This window comes from Herpailurus yagouaroundi, unplaced genomic scaffold, assembly GCF_014898765.1.
Source record: "Herpailurus yagouaroundi ecotype Mexico unplaced genomic scaffold, PumYag 159, whole genome shotgun sequence".
Classification (NCBI taxonomy): domain Eukaryota; kingdom Metazoa; phylum Chordata; class Mammalia; order Carnivora; family Felidae; genus Herpailurus; species Herpailurus yagouaroundi.
Window position 1 is genome coordinate 48,445,966 of NW_024412400.1, and position 17,895 is coordinate 48,463,860.

Genomic DNA, 17,895 nt, shown 5'->3' on the forward strand with positions numbered 1-17,895 from the left:
ATATCGGGCAGAATACACTAAATGTGAAGAAGACCCATGGTATCATATTTACTGCCTATTCAGCACATTTCAGTGCTGAACGACCAGTCCCAACCACTAAATCTTTCTCTTTTCAACCACAGCTTCACTGAAATATTATTGACATGTAATATACATAAATGTACATATATGATGATTTGATACACATATATATTGCAAAATAAGTACCACAGTAAAGTTATTTAACACCTCTATCCCATCACATGATTACCTTTTTTTTTGTGTGTGGTGTTAACTTTTAAAATCTACTTTCTTAACAAGTTTCAAGTATGCACTACAATATTGTTTATTATGTTCCCCATACAGTGTATTAGATTCTCAAAACTGAATTCATCTTCCAGCTGGGAGTTTGTGCCTTTGACCAACTTCTATTTCCCTCACCCCCAACCCTTGGCAACCGCCATTCTACTCTCTATTTCTAGGAGTTCAGCTTTTTTAGATTCCACATATAAGTGAAAACATACGTATTTGACTTTCTATCTGACTTATTTCACTTGGCATAATTCCCTCCAGGTCAACCAATGTTGTCTCAAAAGGCAGGATTTCCTTCCTTTTAATGGCTGAATAGTTTTCCATTGCCTGTATGTACCACATTTTCTTTATCTGTTCATTTGTTGATGGATACTTAGGTTGTTTCCATGTTTTGGCTATTGTGAATAATGCTTCTATGAACATGAGGGTATAGTTATCTCTTCAAGATAGTGTTTTGATTTCCTTCAAATACATACCAAAAAGTGGAATTGCTAGATCATATGGTAATTCTATTTTTAATTTTTTTGAGGCAACTCCATACTGTTTTCTATAGTGGCTGTACAAATTTACATTTCCAACAGTGCACAAGAGTTCCATTTTCTACACAGCCTTGCCAAGACTTCTTGTTGATTGTCTTTTTGACAATAGTTTGTAACATGTATGAGACAATATGTCATTGTGGTTTCAATCTGCATTTCCCTGATGATCAGTGATGTTGAGCATCTTTTCATGTACCAGTCAGCCATCTATTCTGTCTTCTTTGGACAAATGTCTATTTGGGTCCTTTGCCCATTTTTTTAATCAGATTGAATTATTTAGGTTTTGTTTGTTTGTGTGTTCTGTTTTTTGTTTTTGGTTTTGGTTTTGGGTTTTTTTTGCTATTGAGTTATAGGAGTTCCTTGTATATTTGGGGTATTAACCTCTTTTTTTTAATGCTTATTTATTTTAATTAAAAAAAGAGACAGAGGGAGAGAGAGAATCCCAAGCAGGTTCTGTAGTGACAGCTGAGAACTCAACACGGGGCTCAAACTCACAAACCGGGAGATCATGACCTAAGCCAAAGTCAGATGCTTAACCACTGAGCCACCCAGGAACCCAGGATGTTAACCTCTTATCAGATAGGTGATTTGCAAATATGTCCTCCCATTCTGTAGGTTGCCTTTTTTATTTTGCAGATTGTTTCTTTTACTAAAATGCAGAAGCATTTTAATTCGATGTAGTCCCACTTGTTTATTTTTGCTTTTGTTGTTTGCACTGTTGGTGTCAAATACAAAAAGTCCTTGCCAACACTAATGTCAAGTAGATTATTCCCTAGTTTTTTCTAAGAGTTTTACAGTTTCAGGTCCCACATTTAAGACTTTAATCTATTTGAAGTTAAATTTTGTGAGTGGTATAAGATAAGGGGCCAATTTAATTATTTGGCATGTAGTTATCCAGTTTTCCCAACACCAAGTTATTGAAGAGACTGTCCTTTTCCCCACTGAGTCTTCTTGGCTTCCTTGTTAAATATTACTTGACCATAGATGCAAGAGTTTATTTCTGGGTTCTCCATTCAGTTATATTGGTCTATGTGCCTATGTTTATGCCAGTGTCATACTGTTTCATTATCATAGCTTTGTAATAAAGCTTGAAATTAGGAGTTGTTATGCCTCCAGCTTTGTACTTCTTTCTCAGGACTGCTTTGCTTATTTAAGGGTCTTCTGTAATTCCATATGAATTTTAGGATTTTCTTTCTATTTTCATTAAAAATGTCATTAGAATTTTAATAGGGATTAAATTGAATTTGTAGGTGGTTTTGGAGTAGTATGAACATTTTAACAATATTAACTTCTGACCCATGAAAATGGAATATCTTTTCATTTATTTGTGTCTTCAGTTTCCTTCATCGATATCTCATAACTTTCAGGATGTAGAACTTTCACCTCCTGGGTTAAATTTATGCCTAACCATTTCTTAATACTATCATAAATGAAAATATTTTCTTTATTTCTTTTTCAGATAGTTCCTTGTTAGTGTACAGAAATGCAACTGATTTTTGTATATTAATTTTATACCCTATAACTTTACTGAATTTGTTGATAAGTTCTAATAGTTGGTGGTTGTTTTTTTTTGTTTGTTTATTTGTTTTTTTTTTTTTTTTGGTGCAGTCTTTAGGATTCTTTCCACATAAAATTATATCATTTGAAAATACAGACAGTTTTACTTCTTCCTTTCTGATTTGGATTCCTTTTTTTTCTTCTTCTTGCCTGATTGCTCTGTGTAGGACTTCCAGTAGCATGTTAAATAAGAGTGGTGAAAGTAGGCATCCTTGTCTTGTTCCTGATCGAATGAGAAAGATTTCAACCTTTCACTGTTGAGTATGATGTTTGTTATGGGTTTCTTATATATGGCTTTCATTATGTTGATGTACATTTCTCTTATATACAATATGATAAAAGTTTCTATCTTTAATGGATCCTGAATTTAGTCAACTGCATTTACTGCATCTATTGAGGTATCTTTCATTCTATTGATGTGATATATCACATTTATTAATGTGCATAAGTTGAATCATTCTTGTATCTCAGGGATAAATCCTCCTTGATCGTGGAGGGTGATCCTTTTAATACAATGCTGAATTTTGTTTATTGGTATTTTGTTGAGAACTTTTGTGTTTATATTCACCAGGAATACTGGCCTGTAATTTTCTTTTCTTGTAGTATTCTTTTTTTTTTTTTTAATTTTTTTTTCAACGTTTTTTTATTTATTTTTGGGACAGAGAGAGACAGAGCATGAACGGGGGAGGGGCAGAGAGAGAGAGGGAGACACAGAATCGGAAACAGGCTCCAGGCTCCGAGCCACCAGCCCAGAGCCCGACGCCGGGCTCGAACTCACGGACTGCGAGATCATGACCTGGCTGAAGTCAGACGCTTAACCGACTGCGCCACCCAGGCGCCCCTTTTCTTGTAGTATTCTTATCTGCTTCTGGTATCAGGGTAATGCTGGCCCAATAAAATGAGTTTGGGAGTGTTCCTTTCTCTTTATTTTTTGGGTTGGTGTTAATTCTCCTTTAAATGTTTGGCAGAATTCACCATGAAATCATTTGATCCTGGGCTTTTCTTGGTTGGTAGGTTTTTGACTACTAATTCAATCTCTTCACTTGTTACTAGTCTGTTCAAATTTTCTATTTCCCTATGATTAGTTTTGGCAGGCTGAATGTTTCTAGGAATTTATCCATTTCATCTAGGTTATTGAATTTGTTGGTGTATAATTGTCCAAGGGGTCTCATGATCTTTTGTATTTCTGTGCTATCAGGTGTAATGTTTCTTCTTCGTTTCTCATTTTACTTATTTACATCTTCTTTCTTTTTTTGTTAGTCTATTTTATCTTTTCTAAAACCCAGCTCTCATCTTCATTGATCTTTCATTATTTTCTTTAATCTCCATTTCAATTATTTCTGTTCTGATCTTTCTTTATTTCCTTGTGCTAACTCTGGACTTAGTTTGTTCTTTTCTACTTCCTTGAGGTATAAAGTTTATTTGTGATCTTTTTTTTTTTTTTAATTTTTAACGTTTATTCATTTGTGAGAGACAGAGAGAACAGAGTGTGAGCGGGGGGAGGGGCAGAGAGCGAGAGGGAGACAGAATCCAAAGCAGGCTCCATCCAGGCTCTGAGCTGTAGCACAGAGCCCAACGCAGGGTTCAAACTCACTGACCGCGAGATCATGACCTGAGCTGAGGTCGGACACAACCGACTGAGCCATCCAGGTGCCCCTCTCTTCTTCCTTAACATAGGCATTTACCACTATAAACTTCCTCTTATAACTAACTGCTTTTGCTGCATCCCATGAGTTTTTTGATACATTGTGTTTCCATTTTTGTTTGTTTCAAGATGATTTTTTTATTTCTCTTTTGATTTCTTCTTTGACCTACTGATTGTTTAGGAATGTGTTATTTCATTTCCAATTACTTGTGACTTTTCCAGTTTTCCTCCTGTTACTGATTTCTAGATTCATACCATCGTGTTCAGAAAATGTACTTGGTATGATTTCAATCTTCTTACATTTGCTAAGTCTTATTTTGTGACTTACCATATGATTTATCCTGGAGAATGTTCCCTGTGTACTTGAATGTGTATTCCATTGCTTTTGGATGAAATGTTATGTATGTGTCTGTTAGGTCTATTTCCTGTAAGGTATAATTCAAATTCAGTGTTTCCTTGTTGATTTTCTGTGTGGATATAATATTCAATGTTAAAAGTGGAGTACTGAAGGGGTCCCTGGGTGGCTCAGTTGGTTAAGCAACCAACTCTTGATTTCAACTTAAGTCATGATCTTGCTGTCTGTGAGACTGAGTCCTGTGTCAGGCTAAGTGCAGAGCATGGAGCCTACCTGGGACTCTCTCTCTCCCTGTCTCTCTGCCCCCTCTCCCCTGCCCATGCATTCTCTCTCAGAATAAATAAACTTAAAAAAAATTTTGTAAGTGGGGTAGTGAAGTCCTCTAATATTATTGTATTGCTATCCATATCTCCCTTCAAATCTGTTAGTACTTGTTTAATATATTTAGGTACTCCACTGTTGGGTGCACATACATTTATAATTGTTATATTCTTTTTGATGAGTTGATCTCCTTATCATTATATAATAACTGTCTTCGTCTCTCGTTAATATGTTTGCTTTAAGTTTATTTTTTCTGAGATAAGCATAGGTACCCCTGCTCTCTTTGGTTTTCCATTTGCACAGAATATCTTTTTCCATCCTTTTAGTTTGAGTCTATGTGTGATCTTAAAGCTAAAGTGAGTGTTTTATGTGAAGCATAGAGTTGGGTTTTGCTTTTTTTTAATCCATTTAGCCACCATATGCCTTTTGTTTAGTCCATATACATGTGAAATTATTATTGAGTTATGTACTTATGAATGTCATTTTGTTCTTTGTTTTCTGTGTTGTATTTCTTTGTTCCTTCATTCCTCGTGCTCTCTTCCTTTGTGATTTGGTGACTTTCTGTAGTTGTATGCTTAGATTCCTTTCTCTTTATCTTTCTGGTACCTACTATAAGTTTTTGCTTTGTGGTTATCATGAGACTTACATAAAATACTTTATAGATATAACAGTCTATTTTACACTGATAATAACTTAACTTTGCATACAATTTACCCTTTTTTTGAGCCCATCCATTGAGCTTTTTATTATAGTTATTGAATTTTTCATTCCTAAAACCTGATAGAAAATGGTAAAGCATGACCCCATTTTGGTAACATTTTTATTCATTTGTTGGCACATATGAATAACAACTCTTTCAACTCATTGAATAATATTTTAGGTTTTGTCATTGGCTTACACTTCTATATTCCCTATTCTTTTTGCCACAACATTTTTGGGCTATACCCTTACATGTTAGATTCTATTGTGATTCATAAACTATAAAGCATATGTTTTAGCCATCTCTTGTTGCATAAACAAATGTAGTAAAAAAATAACACTTTATAATTTTTCAGGATTTTGTGAAATTCTGCTTGGTATATTATTGATGGGGGCTGGGATACTTGGAAAATCTGAAATTTACATAGTATGTGAATGGCAGTTAGTGCTGGCCACCAGATGTGAGCTGAACTGCAGCCGTCGGCCAGTGGCTGTAGTTCTACATGCAGAACTCTCCACACGGACACTCGGGCTTCCTTTTAGCATGGCAGCTGGGTCTGAATCTGGTTCTTCTTTACATCTTTTATTTATTTGCTGAGATTTCATTCATTTCAAGTGTGTCCATAATTGTTCATTAAAGTATTTTTATGATGACTGCTTTAAAATCCTAGCTGGGTAATTCCAACATCAGTGTCATCTTGGTCTTAACATTTGTTGAGTATCTTCTGTCATTCAAATGGAGATTTTCATTCTTATTGGTATAAGTGATTTAAAAAAAAATCTCATCCTGGAAATTTTAGTTATTGTTATGATACTCTGGATCTTATTTACATGTTTGGTTATACAAGATTCCCCTCTGCCTGGAGTGGAAGTAGGGGCACTGGCCTCAGTATTAGAATATTTTGAATTTGATGGCATACTTGCCTTACTGGCATGTTTTATATTTTCATATGTTTTCTTGTCACTAGTTAGCTCTTTAATCTTCTATTTGATGAACTTTAAGCATGTATTATAAAGTAGGTCTTGTGATGATGAACTCCCTCAGCTTTTGTTTATTTGTCAAAGCCTTTATCTCTCTACTCCTGAATGACAACTTTTCCGGGTAAAGTGTCTTGATTGACATTTTTTTTTCTTTCAGCACATTCAGTATATCACCCTATTCTCTCCTGGCCTTAAGGTTTCTGCTGAGCAGTCTGCTGACAATTTTATATGGTTTCCCTTACATGTGAAAAATTTTATTTCACTTGATGTTTTTACAACTTTTTGTCTCTGATTTTAGACAGTTTTATAATAATGTATCTTGAAGAAGGTCTTTTGGTGTTGAAATTTGAGAATGATATATTAGCTCCTTGACCTTATCTAGAAGTATCTAAAATCTCTCCCCAGATTTGGGAAATTCTCAGCCATTATTTCTTTATTTTTTTTATTTTTATTTTTTGTTTATTTTTTAATCTTTATTTACCTTTAAAAGAGAGAGAGAGACAGAGACAGAGTGCAAGCAGGGGAGGAACAGAGACAGAGAGGGAGACACAGAATCCAAAGCAGACTCCAGGCTCCAAGTTGTCATCACAGAGCCCAATGCGGGGCTTGAACCCATGAACCGCAAGATCATGACCTGAGCTGAAGTCGAACGCCCAACCAACTGAGCCACCCAGGTGCACCATCAGCCATTATTTCTTTATCTTTTTTTTTTTTTTAATTTTTTTTTCAACGTTTATTTTTGGGACAGAGAGAGACAGAGCATGAACGGGGGAGGGGCAGAGAGAGAGGGAGACACAGAATCGGAAACAGGCTCCAGGCTCTGAGCCATCAGCCCAGAGCCTGACACGGGGCTCGAACTCATGGACCGCGAGATCGTGACCTGGCTGAAGTCGGACGCTTAACCGACTGCGCCACCCAGGCGCCCCAGCCATTATTTCTTTAAATAAGTTTTCTGCTTTTTTTCTCTGTCTCTATTCCTTCTGGGAATTCAATAATACATAAATTGTTTATTTTTTACTTTAATGGTATTACATAATTCACATAGGTTTTTCATTCTCTTTCTCTTTGCCTCTCTGTCTGTATAATTTCAAATGACCTATCTTTCAGTTCTCTATTTTTTTTTTTTCTTTTGCTTGGTGAAGTCTGTTGTTGAAGCTTTCTACTAAATTCTTCAGTTTGGTCAATGTAGTCTTCAAATCTAGGATTTATGCTTGTTTTTGGTTTTATTTTGTTTTGATTTTGTTGTTGTCATTATTATTTTTTTTTTTTTGAATGCTGTCTTTTGTTGGATTTCAGAATCCAATGCCTCTTTTGTTGAGGCATTCTTATCTTAATTTTATTTAGTTCTCTGTATTTTCTTGTAGTGCACTGAACTTATTTGGGAGAATTATTCTAAATTCTTTGTCATGCAGTATATAGATCTTCATTTCTTTGGGGTCAGTTATTGGAATTTTATTAGTTTTGTTTTGTGGTGTCATGTTTCCTTGATTATTCATGATCCTTGTGGCCCTTGTGTTTGTTTGTATACATTTGAGGATGTAGGCTCCTCTTCCAGTCTTTATGAACTGCCTTCAACAAACAAAGCCCTTCACCAGTCAGCCCATCCAGAGATTCTGGGAGGGCAGTCTGATGGTGTCCACAGGTGTGCTTGCTGTGAAGTTCCTAGGCAGTGTGGGTCTGGGGTGGGTCAAAAGCCTGGGATGGCAGTAGTCAACTTGGTGCTGGGCCCCACCAGAACCATGAATTCACAAGTACCCCCTGGAGCATGTATGTATCCATGGGCACGGGTTTGGATCCTGAGGCCTTAGGAGCCACCCAAGGTCAGAGGACACACCCAGTACTTGGGTGAGTTAGGAACCTGGGCTCACAGGGTCCTTTAAATACCTGGTGCCATGGAAGTCAGTGATAGTGAGGTAAGCTGGGAACCTGGGGTCACTGGTTCTGCCTAAGTCTGTAGGAGCTGGAAGATACTGGAGTGGATTGGGAGGCAAGTTTCAGGGGAGTCCTCCAGGAGCCTGGAGCCAAGGAAGTTGTCTGGAGCTGTGGAAGCCACTAGTGCAGGCCTGATGGAACTGGCCATGCCTGGGTGGGCTAGGAGCCAAAGTTCAGAGGGGTCTTCTGAGAGCCTGGAGCCAAAGAAGCCATCTGGAACCATGGCAGCTGAGTGGGTTTGCTGGAGCCAGAAGTTCTGAGTGTGAGCCAAGGACCTAGATTCACAGCACGCCCTCCCCACCCCACCCCCGCCCCCAAAGTCTGGTGATAACAATGTGGCTGGAGCTGGAGGGTGTTTGCTGTGAGCTGGCAGGTGCCAGGTTGAGATGGGCATCTGGGTTCATAGCAGTCTACAGGAGCCAGAGGCCACAGGATAAATCTAGGGCCCAGATTCATAGGGGCCTGCCAGCAGCCTGGTGTCACAAACACTGCCTGGTGCTGCTAGAGCCCATAGGCACCAGAAGGAGCCAGAGCCCTGGGTTCCTAGGAGGCTGTCAGGAGCCTGGGGTCACGGGAACTTCTAGGGGTGCAGGAGCCACCTAGGGCTGCTGGAGTTGACAAGTTCAGGTGGGAGAAAAGACTGGTGCCAAGGATGCCATCTGGGGCCACTGGAGCTGCCTGAGGTCACAAGAGCTGATGGGTACCAGTGGTGTTGCTGGAGGTAGCAAGCACCAGGATGATCAGGAGCCTGGGTCCATGGGAGCCTACAGGGAGTCATCTAGGGCTGGGTGGATCTAGAGCCCATCATGAAATCCAGCATACTTTATTCTCCTCTTGTGGGAAAGATGTGTCTCTCTGTCACTCTCTGCCCAAGTACAGGGGAACAGCCATGGGGGTGGTGTGAATCTATTTATTCTACCCTCTTTAACATGTCCTTTCCTATTTCTGTGCTTCACCCAGGTGCTAAAATCCTTCACCTGGAATCCTTGACTCTTGTGAAGGTATTTTTAAGCACAGATACTTGTTCAAATTGATGTTTCTGGTGGAGGATGAGGAGGATGAGGGGTAAAAATTCCTGTGCCACCATTTTGCTGAAGTCACTCTAACCAAAACTTTCCAACAATATGCAGTCCTACTAATAAAAATAAACCTGTGGAGTAAATGTTTTTTGTTTCTTTCCCCAGAAGATCTAAAGACAGTTCAAATCTCAGCTTTGCCTCACTTTGGTTGCTGGTCTTTGGATATCATTATGGTCTGTGTCTCAACTTCATTATGTGCAAAATAGGTGTCTGAAGAGATGACCTTGGGTTCCCCTGATCTCCACAGATTTTACAACCACAGCATAGTCTCTATGATTTGGCAAGAGCTTTGCTTTCTATTTATAGAGAAAGTAAAGAGCTATATTAGAGAATTACAGTATATATGGAAGGAAGAGTTTGAGGTCAGCCAAAGAGGGTGTGATTAGACAGGAGACCACAGAGGAGATGAGAGACATAAATTATAATTCTTCTTTATAGATTAACATAACCTTGTGATCTTTTTCTATAATGTGGGATTTTAGGTCAAAGAAGTTTTAAATCTGACTTCTGTCCTGGAAACTATTGGAAAAAAAAAAAACAACTAAAACTAATTTTTGTAAGAATAGGCATAGGGCAATAGAAGAAAGGCAGGAAAATGCCAAACAAGAAATTTAAAAATTCCTTGTCAAATCACTATGTGGTACACCTGAAACTAATATAAGATAGTGTGTCAACTATACTTCAATTTTAAAAAATTCTATTAAAAATAAATTAGGGCGCTTGGTGGCTCACTTGGTTAAGCATCCAACTTTGGCTCAGGTCATGATTTCACAGTTCATGGGTTCAAGCCCATCGTCAGGCTCTCTGCTGACCACTCAGAACCTGGATCCTGCTTCAGATTGTGTTTCCCTCTCTCTCTCTCTGCCCCTCCCTGCTTGTGCTCTGTCTCTTTGTGTCTCTCAAAAATAAACCTTTAAAAAAATTTTTTAAATTAATTTCCCTTCAAATAAAAATTGAGATTACAGTATACATAGCCTTCAAACATTCCTAAAGCTTGAAACAACATGCTGCTAAATTATTTTTCCTAATATACTGTTAATTAAAGTAGATGGCTTCTGTCACCAAAAAATAGTGCTTTTTCCTTCCATATCCCAGCATTTTGCCTAAATTAACCAGTCCTAGAAACATAACTTCATGAATGGGAGTTATTTAGCTTGTATCTCTAGAATAGTGATATACAGCACATAAGGAATTGAATTTAAGAGGATTCTTCATATGGGGATGCTATGAAGTCCATAACATAAGGTTTTTTATTAATGTTTTCATTCATTTATTTTTGAGAAATAGAGAGTGTGAGTGGGGGTCACAGGGACAGGACAGAGACAGCCCCCCCGACGTGGGGCTCCGTCTCACAACACTGAGATTATGACCTGAGACGACATCAAGATTATGAACTGAGCCACCTCATAAATGTCAATTGTAAATCAAGGGAGAATTGTAAAAAAAAAAAATCATTTGTGGTGACAATTACAAAGTATCTTTGCAGATTTACTGTTGCTTTCAAACTGGGAGTCTGTCTTGATCCTCAGTAAATTGAAAGTGATTCCTTTTGGTTCAGAGAGTCTGGAACAGATATGAGAAGAATTATAACTCCTGGTGGACCCTAAGATTGTGCAGTTTGTTAAATAAATAGTTCACATGTACATTCAGAGCAGTATCAACTGAGAATTACCTGATGGCTAAAATGATAACATGAGTTTTGATTTTTTTGCACCCTCAGAAGTGAACTCATTAGCTCTCTTAATGGAATAAATGACAAATAAATAAGTAAAGGATAAAATACTCCATTTACAATATGCCTGCAATGAGTCAGTCACTTTGTCGACATTGCCATTTAAGTCTTCTGTTACCTCTTGAGAATAATTATTCTAATTTACATGGAAGTAAACTTGCCCAACATCACATTGGAAATAAGTGGAGTGGCGCTGGGACATGAGATCAAGTTTCTCTAGTGCAGTCAGCACACTTATCTTCTGCTGCGAGACCCCATAGGGTCTAATTTCTAGAAACCAAAAGCCTATTAAACTTAGTACTAAATTAATTATCTTCAGGTGAACTAGTTACCACCTACTGCCTTTTCTTGGCCTAAAAAGGGGACAAATAGTTCTTTCCTACTTCATAGACATGTTCTGATACTCAGTTAATGTTTCTGCACTGCTTTGAAGCCTTCTTTAGGTATTAATAGACGTTTTATCTTATAAATACAATAGATTTTGTGAGGATTCCTTTTACTTCCAGGAAGACAATTCTAACTACTTAAAATTGAAGCTCAAGTTCACTTAGAATTCAATATGCTATTCTTAGATGTGTCTCCCAGAGTTCAGTATCACTTGGAGCCCGAATTTCATCTGAAGGCAAGTAGTGAATTGGGTACTTTACAAAATGCTATGCAAACTCGAAATACACCCATAAATTTTAGCAACCAACCTATTTTGTCAGTGTTAGCGTCATCACAGATGCTCATTAACGTGCTCAAGGATGTGCTCATAGGTTTTCCTGATCTGATCCCTCATTTTCACTGGCCTGTGAGCATGTTAATGTTACATGAAAACTTACAGGATAATACTCAATAACTATTTCATAATTGTGTTAATCTGGAAATCTCAGTGCGTGTAATCTAATTCTTAACAAAAATTCATTATTTACATTTAATAATTCATAAGGGAAAATATATTTGAAAATGGGGCCACTTTAAACCTGGGTATTGCTCACAATGGGCTACTTGATGCCATCATAAAAAATTAAGCTCTAAATCCTAATGATTTAACACAACAAAGGTTTACTTCCTGCTCACACTACACGTTCATTGCAGTCTGGGGGCCTCTACTCCACATCTTCAGGCAGGGACTCAGGGATTGCAGCATCATGTAGCTTCACCCTCTCAACCCAGTAACCTTGGTTATTACAGCATGGCCAAGAAGGGCTGCAGAGTCCTGAATCTTTTACAGTTCTTTCACTGCTGCATCCCTGAAACTCACACAGGTCGCCTGACATTTCCTTGGACAGAGCTAATCACGAGGCTCTGCCTAACTGCAAAGATACCAGGACATATATGGAAGTAAGTGGAATGCTTGGTGAAGTTTCTTGTTACCACAAACAGGAATAATTTAAGCCTCAATTGTGTATAACTAGCTACCTTTTAAGAGCCCAGTAAGACAACATTTTTTCTTTAGAGTCACTGCCAGAAGCACAGGTCATTCTTTAATTTTTTTTTTCAACGTTTTTTATTTATTTTTGGGACAGAGAGAGATAGGGCATGAACGGGGGAGGGGCAGAGGGAGAGGGAGACACAGAATCGGAAACAGGCTCCAGGCTCCGAGCCATCAGCCCAGAGCCCAACGCGGGGCTCGAACTCACGGACCGCGAGATCGTGACCTGCCTGAAGTCGGACGCTTAACCGACTGCGCCACCCAGGCGCCCCGCACAGGTCATTCTTGAACACATGTACTAAATTCACTTGTGAGTGAGTGACGCGTTATTTAAGATGCTTTACAGTGCCGTAATCAGTATGGTTTTCCTATGACACAGGTTGTAATAATTCACATTACAATGTGAAAATTCAAAACTTTTAGAGAGCAACTAAATGCCTTAAAGTAACCAAGCTAGTAAATGATGAAATTGTGATTTTTTTTTTATTTTTTAATGTTTGTTTATTTTTGAGAGAGAGAGAGAGAGACACAGAGACAGAGAATGAGCCAGGGAGGGGCAGAGGGAGAGACAGAGACACAGAATCCAAAGCAGGTCCAGGCTCTGAGCTGTCAGCACAGTGCCCGACGAAAGGGCTCTAACCCAAGAGCTATGAGATCATGACCTGAGTTGAAGTCAGACACTTAACCAACTGAGCCACCCAGGTGCCTCCAAATTGTGATTTTTTAAATGGGCCTTTCTGAATATGAGATGCTTTATTTCAACTAAAATGAGCTTCCTTCATATCACAACATAGCTAGGTCTATGAAGGTTTGAAGAAAATAAGCATAGATATTTTCCTTTCCAAGCAGCAGTTCCTTTTTGAATTACAACAACTACTAGATTTCAGCCATAACATTATAATAACTGATTATTTTTTAACTCTGAAATGAGAATACCCAACTGTCATGATTCTAGAAACAAATAACATCACATATAAGAAACTGAGTTTCAGTCAGAAGATGATGTAGAGTAAGTGGTCATTACATCAAGGTAGGTCGTTAGTAGAAATTACAAAGACTACTTTTACATAAGCCAATACTTCTTTTGGTGTATAGTATTCTTACTTTCCTAAGACCAATATATCTGAAAACTCTGCTCTCTAATAATTTTCAAAGTCTCTCATGTGGAAATATCAAGGAAATGGTATTTTGCTTAAGCTCATCCTTGGGAATCTACAGGATGATCTAGCCAAAATTTGGGAAGTGAAAATGCAGTCACATGCCATGTTTGAGATGTATTAAACACAGATAACTCTGAACTTTTACTCTAATCAAAGAAAATACTTATCGTTGTAGTTTTGACAGGTTTATTCCCCAAACTGTTATATTCTATTTACTTCCAGTAATTTCTTAAAGACTACATTGTGTTTTAAAAAGATTCTTAGGGACAGGTCTCATAAGGACATGTAAATCACTTCAAAACACTGATACAAAAGATTATTATCAAAAAAATCTATTTTTAAAATATATTTTGAATTTAAATTATTCCTCCTTGAAACACTCTCATGATTACAAATGTCAGTTAATCCTTGTTTTGTTTACTTGTTTTGCAAATCAGATTGTTTCCAAAGCCCTAGGAGATAGATATTCAAAGTCTAACATGTTAATATTCCTTACCTAATAAACCAACCACCTAGTAACCTCAAACATCCAAAACCCAGAAAAGCACAAAGATCCACAAACAGATAAATTATAAAACACAAAATATATTCGTTTACTTAAGGAGGACCTCATCTGAAACACTCAATGCCTCCTTGTTCGTGTTTTCAATATAATTTTACTGTAGTCAAAATGTGATTAACCAACTCCGTAAGATGGTAGCAGGAAATTTTAAAAGGAAAGAAGGAGATTATAGAGGTAGATATGTGCTATTTTTAAAAATTTTATTTATTGCTACTCATGTCATTGTAGTCAGAGTCAGAGGCCAAAAGCTGAGACTTGTATCTGATACGATGTGCAAGTATTACCAGGATGTTATTATCATGGCAGGATACCTTGGTACCAGTGTGGTACCAGGGAAAGGGGCAGAGGTGAAAACCGTAGATTAGGCACTCAGGTGAGCACTGTGGCTTATAGGATAAATTGGGCTGAAGGAGGGAAATAGGCATGAGAGGGCTGAAATAGAAATCACAGAGTGTAAAACTGAAGTCAAACCACCCAACTCACAATTTTTTTTCCTTAGGATATATGTGTGTTCCTATGTCTCTGTGACAGAGAACAAAACCTACTACAGCTCAATAATTCATAGCTAACTTCACAAAAGAGCCTTTTATGCTCCCGATGTGATTTTCTAAATCAAGACAGAAAGTACCCAACATCCTGACCTTAAATTGAAAGAGGTGCATTCAGACATTGTGCTTACTGTTCTCTTTCTTCACTTCTACACAAATATTATCAGCACTAGGTCCCATCCCTTAAGATAAACCAGTAATCAGACTTTGTGTTTTATTTTTCTTTAAAAAAAAATCTTTTTTATGAACAGGAAAATATTGTGAATCTGACACAAGAAGAGAATGTAAGACCTTAAGTTTCTTACTAAGTCTAATATCAGTAAGTTGATATTAAAACAATTATAGCTTTTACTAATATTTCATGCCTGAAATATTCGTAACATTAAAAAATATGCTGTATACATGGTATATATGATATAAATCATATATATATATATAAATATAATCTCTCTCTCACACACACACACACACACATATATATATACCCACACCCACACCCATATATAAACATATATCCCTGCACTTTTTGTATTCGTGGAATAGGATTAATCCTTCTGTTGATAACCTAGAAAAGTTGGCATGAATATATATGCTTAGATGTTTGGAGTTAGTGAGCATACATGATAGCAAAGAATTAAAAACATTCTCTACTAGTAAAATTAGTAAAGATACTTAAATATATAAATATGCTGTAAAGAATAATTGAGGCATTCTTAAAATAGAAAATATGGTGAAAAGCATTTCTATACTAAATGTCAAGAATTGCTATAAAGTTACAGAAATGAAGAAATCATGGGTTTTGTAAAACAATTGATAAACAGATAGTTAGAATCCAATATGAAATCCAGAAATACATGTATACCTATAATGAATACTTGATATAGGACAAAGATATCACTGCAGAGTAGTAGTGAAAGATACATTTATTGTTTCCAATAGATAATACTTCATTAATTAAACATCCACATGGGGAAAAAAAAGAAATTTGACTAGTACTTTACACTGTATACACACTATATTTACACTATTTGCAAATCCAGAGAGATTGAAGATTGATGTGTGCTGGGTAAAACAACAAAGCTCCAAAGGATAACATAAAAGAATATCTTTGATGGTATCTGGATTGAAAAAGACTTTTTCAGACATAAAAATAATTGCTTATAAAGAAAAACTGATAAATATGGCTACATTAAAATTATAAAGTTATTTTCATATAAAAGACTATCAAGAGACAATGCTTTTCATCAAACGGGAAAAATAAACATATGAAAAGATGATCAACTTCATTAATCATCGGAAAATTCAATTTAAAATCACCATAAGATACCAGTTCTCAACCACCAGAAAAGATAAAAATAAAAGGACTGACAATACAGGTTTTGAGAGAATATGCAACAATGAGAACTCTCACACAGATGCTGATGAGCACGTAACCTGATACAAACATTATAGACAACGCTCAGGCATTGTTTACCAAAGTTGAAGGTACATAAACCCTATAACCCACCAATTTTATACCTAAGGACATACCCAATTCAAAAGCAAAAACATTTCAGGACTATTCACAAAAAGAAACAAATTTAAGCATCCTTAAGCAACAGAAAGGGGATTGCCATTATAGTATCCAATGAGGTACTAAAAACAATGGTAATGAACAATCTACAGAAACAGCATGGCTGAATCCCAAAAACAGAAAGTAAGCTACAGAAACCAATTATAAAAGAGTACATCTATATGTACTCCATTTATTTAAAATCTTTAAAGCAAGTGAAAACTAAATTAGAGTGCTTAGTGATTCATACTATGTGATTAAACTATAAAGAAATGCAAGGAAATGATTACCATTAAAGTCAAGAAAGTGGTGACTTCGAGGTAGAAGAGACAATATGGTTGGGAAGGGACACAGTGGTTACTTCTGGTTGTGGTCAGTGTTCTACTTCTTGACCTAAATGGTTCTACATTTTTATCTTGCGTAGTTATCTCTATTTTATTTGACAATAAAAATATTAAAATAGTTCAAACTTTAGGGTTCACAATAATATATGGATTGCTATTGTCAAAAATATAAATGTATTGCATTATGTGATACATGCTAATAACTCTATAGCTATAATTTTTTTAACCACTGAATACTGAAGATTTGAGTAAATACATTCTCATAATTCCACCCACCCCCTCCCTCCTTTTTCAGGGACTATGCTCCTTTCTCTCCCACATCATCATATTTGCCTCTCCAGAGGGCCATACCCCTCAGCAATCTAAACATGTAATATTTTCGTTTTATTAAATTTTTTAAAAAATACAAAGAAACTCCCTTGTCCTTTGTCCTGATGTCACACTCTGATAAACCTGTATTTTCTGTTTCACTTCAAAGCAAAACTCCAAAAACAGTTGTCCAAACTTATTGTCCCCACTTCTCCCATTCTCCTCTGAACATTCCACTACGGCTTTAATTGCTACTTCACCCAAAGTTCTCTGTCAATTCATCAAAGACCTCCCTCTTGTTAAGGGTGCCTGGGTGGCTCAGTCAGTTAAGTGTCCCACTTTGGCTCAGATCATGATCTCACGGTTCGCTCCCTCTTTGCTCCTCCCCCACTCATGTTCTGTCTCTCAAAAATGAATAAACATTAAAAAAAATCTTTAAATACAGTTTCTCAATTTTCAGTCATTTCTTGTTCAACCTAGTAACCGCATTAGAGTTAGCTAGTTGATCACACCTTCTTTGAAATACTTCACTTGGCCTCTCAGACACCACTCACTTTTGATTCTTGTAACTAACAGGACTCATTCACATCTTTCTCAGAGTCTTCTGGATTGTCCTCATCTTTTTTTTTTTAAATTTTTTTTAATGTTTATTTATTTTTGAAAGAGAGAGACAGAGAGACAGAGAGAGTGGAGAAGGGGAAGAGAGAGAAGGAGACACAGAATCCGAAGCAAGCTCCAGGCTAGGAGCTGTTAGCACAGAGCCTGACACAGGGCTCAAACCCATGAGATCATGACCTGAGCCGAAGTCAGATGATTAACTGACTGAGCCACCCAGGAACCCGTGTCCTCAGCTTCTAAACCTTCATATATGC